General features: G+C 44.7%; 1 long non-coding RNA gene across 1 annotated transcript; it reads right to left on the reverse strand.

Moving 5' to 3' along the window:
* Positions 1–774: 774 nt before the first annotated feature.
* On the reverse strand, positions 775–5,317 carry LOC119142627. The gene is made up of 2 exons (XR_005102355.1): positions 4,836–5,317; positions 775–2,703 (listed from the first exon to the last, which is right to left on the reverse strand). It is a non-coding gene; the product is annotated as an uncharacterized LOC119142627 (long non-coding RNA).
* Positions 5,318–5,950: the final 633 nt, after the last annotated feature.

Raw genomic sequence — 5,950 nt, forward strand, 5'->3', positions numbered from 1 at the left:
TACTGAAAACCCACCCAGAGCCAGACTGGTCCCAGCAACTAGTCCCTTCGCCACTTGCCCCCTCTGTAGCTCTTCTATGCTCTAAAGCTGCTGGTGTCTTTTTAAATGCAGTTCCAGCCCTCATGCAGGCAGGAAAATAAAACTCCAACAAACAAACAAAACCCAGCTCAAATCCTTGTTGCTTACTACTTGAGCTGCCAGAACATCTCAGTACTGGAGAAACTGGATACCTTTCACTTCAGCAATGGGTTGGGGGGGGGGGGGGGGGGGGAGGGCGGGACTTTTATCACCTCCTCACATCATGACTGAGGCTGAAAAAAAGAAAAGGAGTAGAAATGCTTCAAGTTGGATGAATCCTCTGGAGGTGCTGCAATTTGTCAATTAGATCAAGGTTTTCTGAAACTTTTGAAGTATCTTCAGATTAAAGGCTTGGAAACTGATGTCGCTCTCTGCTGCTGGTCCACACAGGACTGTAAAATATAGCCTGAAATTAATTGTGGTTGAAAACAGAGAAAGAAATGTCTACCCCAGGATGTCATTGCCCTTTAACCTGCAGTTTATAGGAGCCAGGACTGCATATATTTGTTGTGGTAAAGTGGCCAGCTAACCTTTGCACTTTCAGCCAGCCTGTTTTGTTTCTGGGCTGTTGATTCTTGCTTGGCACAGTCAGTTATAGTTGTGCATAGTACTGTGATTGCTACCTGCATAACCTCTGTGATTTCAGATTATCTGAAGAACACCATGCTATTGAGATACTGCTCAAAAATGCAAATATGCCTTGTGGGAATGCCCAGAAAAGACAGTTTCCCATCTGACTTTTATTTTTGCAAAGGAAGATAAACATTAAACAGTGGAAAGAACAGAAACATGGTGGGGGTTGTGAGCAGGAGGCAACAGGAGAAGATAGAAAAGTTCTCCAGATGAAGGTTTTTGCAAAACAGCAAATATGCTTGCCTTGAAAGTCACCGACGTTGTTTTCACATGAAGATAGCTTTCACACAGGGTCCTCGGGCTTAATGTAATCTTACAAGGTATTTTTAGAGCAAGGTGGCTATTGCTGCTATCAGTGTCTATCCTCAATTATCCATTACTGTGCCAATTGCTTAACTTTTCAATCTCTTGCTCTGGCCTACAGTCACAGTGAGGATTTCTGAGCCTGTGTGCATGAGCAGGAGACTTCCCCTGACAAAAGCAGCGGAGGAACAGTGCAGCCTGTAGAGGAAAAGAAAGTCTGTGAGTTCAAAGAAAGGTTTAGGCAACACTAATACATACAAACCCAGAGATGAAAGACAACATTTGAAGGCCCTTTAGAAGGTATAACTATGAAAAGGTGAACAGTTCCCTTCTTCTCTGCTCTTTTTGTATGATTCAGACAATGTGAACTTTCGCAAGGAGATATTTTAGCTATATTTCATGTACTTAAGTCCGTTACCATCTCCAGATGGTTGACAGCTGTGGGCGTGAAGGGCTGTGGTACTTCACCTAAAAGCTACTCTGCAGAGCCCTTCGGTGCACCGTTAGGCTATGGAAAATAAAAAGATCTCAGACCTGAGAGAACTCTGCAACTCTGAGTGTGACAATTCTGCACTTGGAAATAATTTCCAGACAAAGCAATTATGTTCATTTACTAGGGTCCAGAAGAGATCTGGTAGGCATAACAATGTTGTTGGTGGAGCTAAGCCCTTACTGAAAGTGAAGAGAGGGGAGGAGGCAGCGTGGAACGTGAACCCAAAGCAGGCCCTTGGAAAGCCAGGCTGAAGAGCAGTCTTGAACATAACTCCTGAAGGCATTGCAGCTGTAAAAGATGTCACCAAACTCACAGAAAATTGATAGCTGAAAATACCTTATCCCTTACACTGCATGAGTCATCCTAGTTACAACCAGTACCTCAGGAGCAGTGTGTAGATTCGGGGTGTAATTGCCCTAAGATGTACCCTATAGTCAAGGAAGTTCTCTTCCTTGAAGAAACTCCAAAATCCATCCCAATCTCCTTCTGGAGGTGTGTCTGGCTTTCCTGGACTGTGCACCTACAGTTGTGAATCAGCTACCTCATTAAGTAGGACAAATTGGCTTGGAGGCTGTTCTGCAAGAGGGCAGAAGACAGCAGTGATGGAGCAGGAGATACAGCTCCACAGAGGGATAAGTCAAAGCAAGAAAGGATACTAAGACAGGGAAATGAGGAGATGTGTCTGCAGCAAGGGCATGCCTTCTGCTGATACCATGTTTCTCAGCAGATCTCTCCAGTATTCTTTCCAAGATTTATATAGTCCTCCCCAGCAATGTATCCAAGTGTCTTCCAGAGGACGCTGGTGACAGGAATGCCATCTGCCACAACAGGCTTGGTGGGTTTCATCCATAAACCCAAAGAGAGTTCATTTCAGCTGCCCAGCATATACACTACAATAATGTACAAGCTGGTGCCTCGCCTCCTTGGTGGGTAGGGAGCTGGTGTCTAGGTCTAGCGTTATGCACCAGAGAGAGCCTTCAGAGAGCAATCCAGTTTTGCCAGACATTGTACAGGGTGCTGGGAACATCTAGCTGATGGAAACGTGGGGTTTGCATGAGTCCTGCCATGGAGTGCGCTTTCTTTCCTTTTTGTTCACCTCCTGATGTCAGGAATATTGATGCATTTTCTGCATGACAGCCCAGCTCTTTCAGACTAGAAAAGATGACTGATCTTCCCTCTGAGGCTCTGGAGAACTGCTGCCAAGAAAAAGTAGAGGAGAGATGTGTCTGGTGTGATCCTTGAAGACAAGGATAGCTTACCTTTACTTGCCAAGGAAATTGGGGCATCACATTCCCTCTTTAATCTCAGAGCTTTGTGATATCCTTCTTGACTCCTGTAATATTTTAAAATGGTTGAGGGGTGTTGGGGATAGCTTAAAATGGATACGTTTTTATACTCTTCCCTAAGCATCACTACATCAGAAACAGAGTCTCTGGGCTGCGTAGACCTGTCAATTCTTGTCTTCTTAACATGCTTGTATTTATTTCTATGCCAATATTTTCCACTAGATGAAAGAGCTTTTTGGTATTTTTCTCTAACATATTCACAGGCAACAAACATATCTCCTGTTTTTGACTTGCAAGACTAAGGAAGCTGACAGCTTTCCCTGTCCACTCATCGAAGAGGTCTCCTTTCCTTTGAGCCCCACACTGTGAGAACTCCACTTGGAGAAGCAGAGGGATTCCCATGAGTACACTGATGTGCATAGACAACTACCAGGCATGAAACATTTCTGAAAAGCCGTGTGTTTTAAGGCATCCTATAATCAGCATTTTTTATTCTTCCTTCTTAATGTATTGAGGTTACCTAATAAAATGGATAGCTGCTCTAATAATACTATTCCCAATTTTAAAATGAAATTTTAAGAAATAGGGATTCTATAAAATATTTTAAACATTTTTAAAATCTAAACATTTTCAGTAAAAGCATTTCTATAAAATATACAACCTTATGTTACAAGTCAAAACAACACTGGAAGTTTTGAGGATGCTTTAAATTAAGCTGATTTAAACATGTGTTGTTTAATATCTCTCAGCAATATTTACCTCACTTCATACAGATTTCAGGTTGCTTTTGGTAGTTTATATATAGTAGCTGACTCCTTAACACATCTGCGAATCTGATTAATTTACTTCTAGTTGTTTATGGCAAGTTAATACGTTTCTATAACTAGCAATGACGGTAAACCTCTCTCAAAGCATGCCAGTTACAGATGCAAGCATTATAAAGACTAAATAGTGTGTATCATCATATAAATTTGTCCTTTGAGATAATGTAAAATGAGGCACAGTCAGTTAAAGATATTAATCGTGTATGTTTAAAGTCCCTGACAATGAAACTATTTTATGAAATAGCTTTTAAGGCAGTTATAAGAGTGATTCTGTCTCCATTAACACCCACACACACGTTTCATAAGCCTCCATTACACTTTGATAATTTTAGAACTGGGTAGCTTTGTTATGAAGCCGAGAAAGCAACAAACTCTGTGTTCCTCCCATGCTGCCTGCAAAATGGGGGAGATGATCTCTAAAAGCCGGTGTCCCTTAAACAAGGGAGCCATGGACAGCAGAGCTTGCGTCTGGGTGATGTCTCTGTGTCACTTGAGGGGCTGTCATAATTTTGCAAGGGGCAATCACCGCTGGGACCCCGTGTGCCCATTTTGCAAACACTTAACGGCACCCAAGCAATCTGCTGATGACAGAGATGCAACTGGCTGCAAAACTGCATGTCAGAAGCTGCATCATGTCAGGTGTATCTATGTACATACATATAGCTATATGCATGCATAGTCACATCTGCTTTAGGCATAGAGCTTTGTCGACACTGAGAACCAAAGTGATGATCTGAGGCTGTGGGGAAAGGCAGAGTTCCTTTAGAGGGCATGCTGCAGCTACAGTAGACACTGCAAGTGCTTTCCCTCCTTTCTCAGCGTTGCTTACTCTTGCAAGGCTGCTCTGCTGCCACCACTGCTCCCCCCTGTTTATGGCTCTGGAGCCGGGCTGCTGTAGGTACCACGTAGGTGATTGCCCACCTCACAGTGGAGCTCAAGCAGAAGCTGTATCTTCAGACTGCTCTCCATTCCTCTTTCTCTCCCTCCCTCTCCCCCGTCTCTCCTTTCCCCCTTCTCCTTCGCTCTTACAGCTCATTAGCTCAGCCAGCATGCTGTATTTTAATACACTGATTTCAAGCTCAGTCTCAGCAGGTTCTCATAGGGGCTGATGAGCAGTTGCTGATCTGCACAGACACATTTTTCTGTTATTATCTTTAAGGGATTACTGCTGGTTGATTGACAGGAGGGTAAACTAAGAGCCAACAAATCCTCCCTTACCTTCTCTTTTCCCCCCACCCACCCACTTTTGGGCAGTAAGAGGGAGATAGCTGCTGCCACTCAACAAGGATAAGGCACCAGTATGGGTAATGAGAACGTGTACAGTTATACAAGACAAGAAGCTTAGCCAAACCAGCACTCAGGCTTCAGGGGGAAGCCTAGCTTGTAGCTCATGGGCATTCAGAAGAAACATCCTCAGTGGGCTGCAGAGTTGTCTGCTCTGTGGTTTCATTCACTTGTAGCTGAAGCAAGTGCCATTGCAGCAGGCAGCAAGCTGGTGGTGCCACTGGAGCAGCACAGCTGTGAGGAAGTGACCCATGGGTGTCTGTGCCCCGCAGGCTCTGTCAGACCGCCAGGTACCCCTCTGCTCCCTTCCTGGCCGTCGTGAGAAGGGTCATCCTGAGAAACTATCATGCATGTTTTTTGTTGCAGCACTCTCCAAACCAGCCAGCTGCAACAAGGCCTTTTTACCATCTCATACCAACATACTCTTCATGCCAGTCCCTCTGCTGCCTTCTCCTAGTCTTTCCTCTTCCAGGGCATGTGTTCTCTCTTTTCTCTCTCTTCTCTCTGCTTCTTCCTTCTCTCTCTTCCTTGGCTGCTCCCTCTTCATTGGGTGCCCAACCACTTAACAGAACCAGCCACAGCTGCACCTCATCTACATCGGCCAAAACACTGCCCCTGTATATTATCAATGCTAATTAACCTAGCTTCATTCTACAGTTTTTCATTTTGACAAAATTATTTCTTCTCGATGCCTGCATCCATCTCAGGGTTGCCAGTGGGAAAAGCGAGCAGGATAACCTCTCCAGAGTAATGCCACCCAGCTGTGCCAGAGCTGCTGGGCAAACAGAACCTTTGGGGTTTTTTCAGTTCATGATTCAGGTGCTTCTGAAGCCCTGTGCTGACCCCAGATTGATATTTGTCTCCACAGCAGGATGAGATCCCAGTGCCATGAGACGCTCCAGCATAACCACAGCACTGAGGAGCAGTCATGTCTCTAGGGCACCAGCTGGCAGAAAGCCCATCCCCAGTCAGAGCAAAAGTGTTACTGGGTGCTGCTCTTTCTGATGGTTTTTGTGCTGGTGTCAGCCAAATCTGTTGAGGTAGGGATC

The sequence above is a fragment of the Falco rusticolus genome, chromosome 2 (assembly GCF_015220075.1).
Source record: "Falco rusticolus isolate bFalRus1 chromosome 2, bFalRus1.pri, whole genome shotgun sequence".
Lineage (NCBI taxonomy): Eukaryota > Metazoa > Chordata > Aves > Falconiformes > Falconidae > Falco > Falco rusticolus.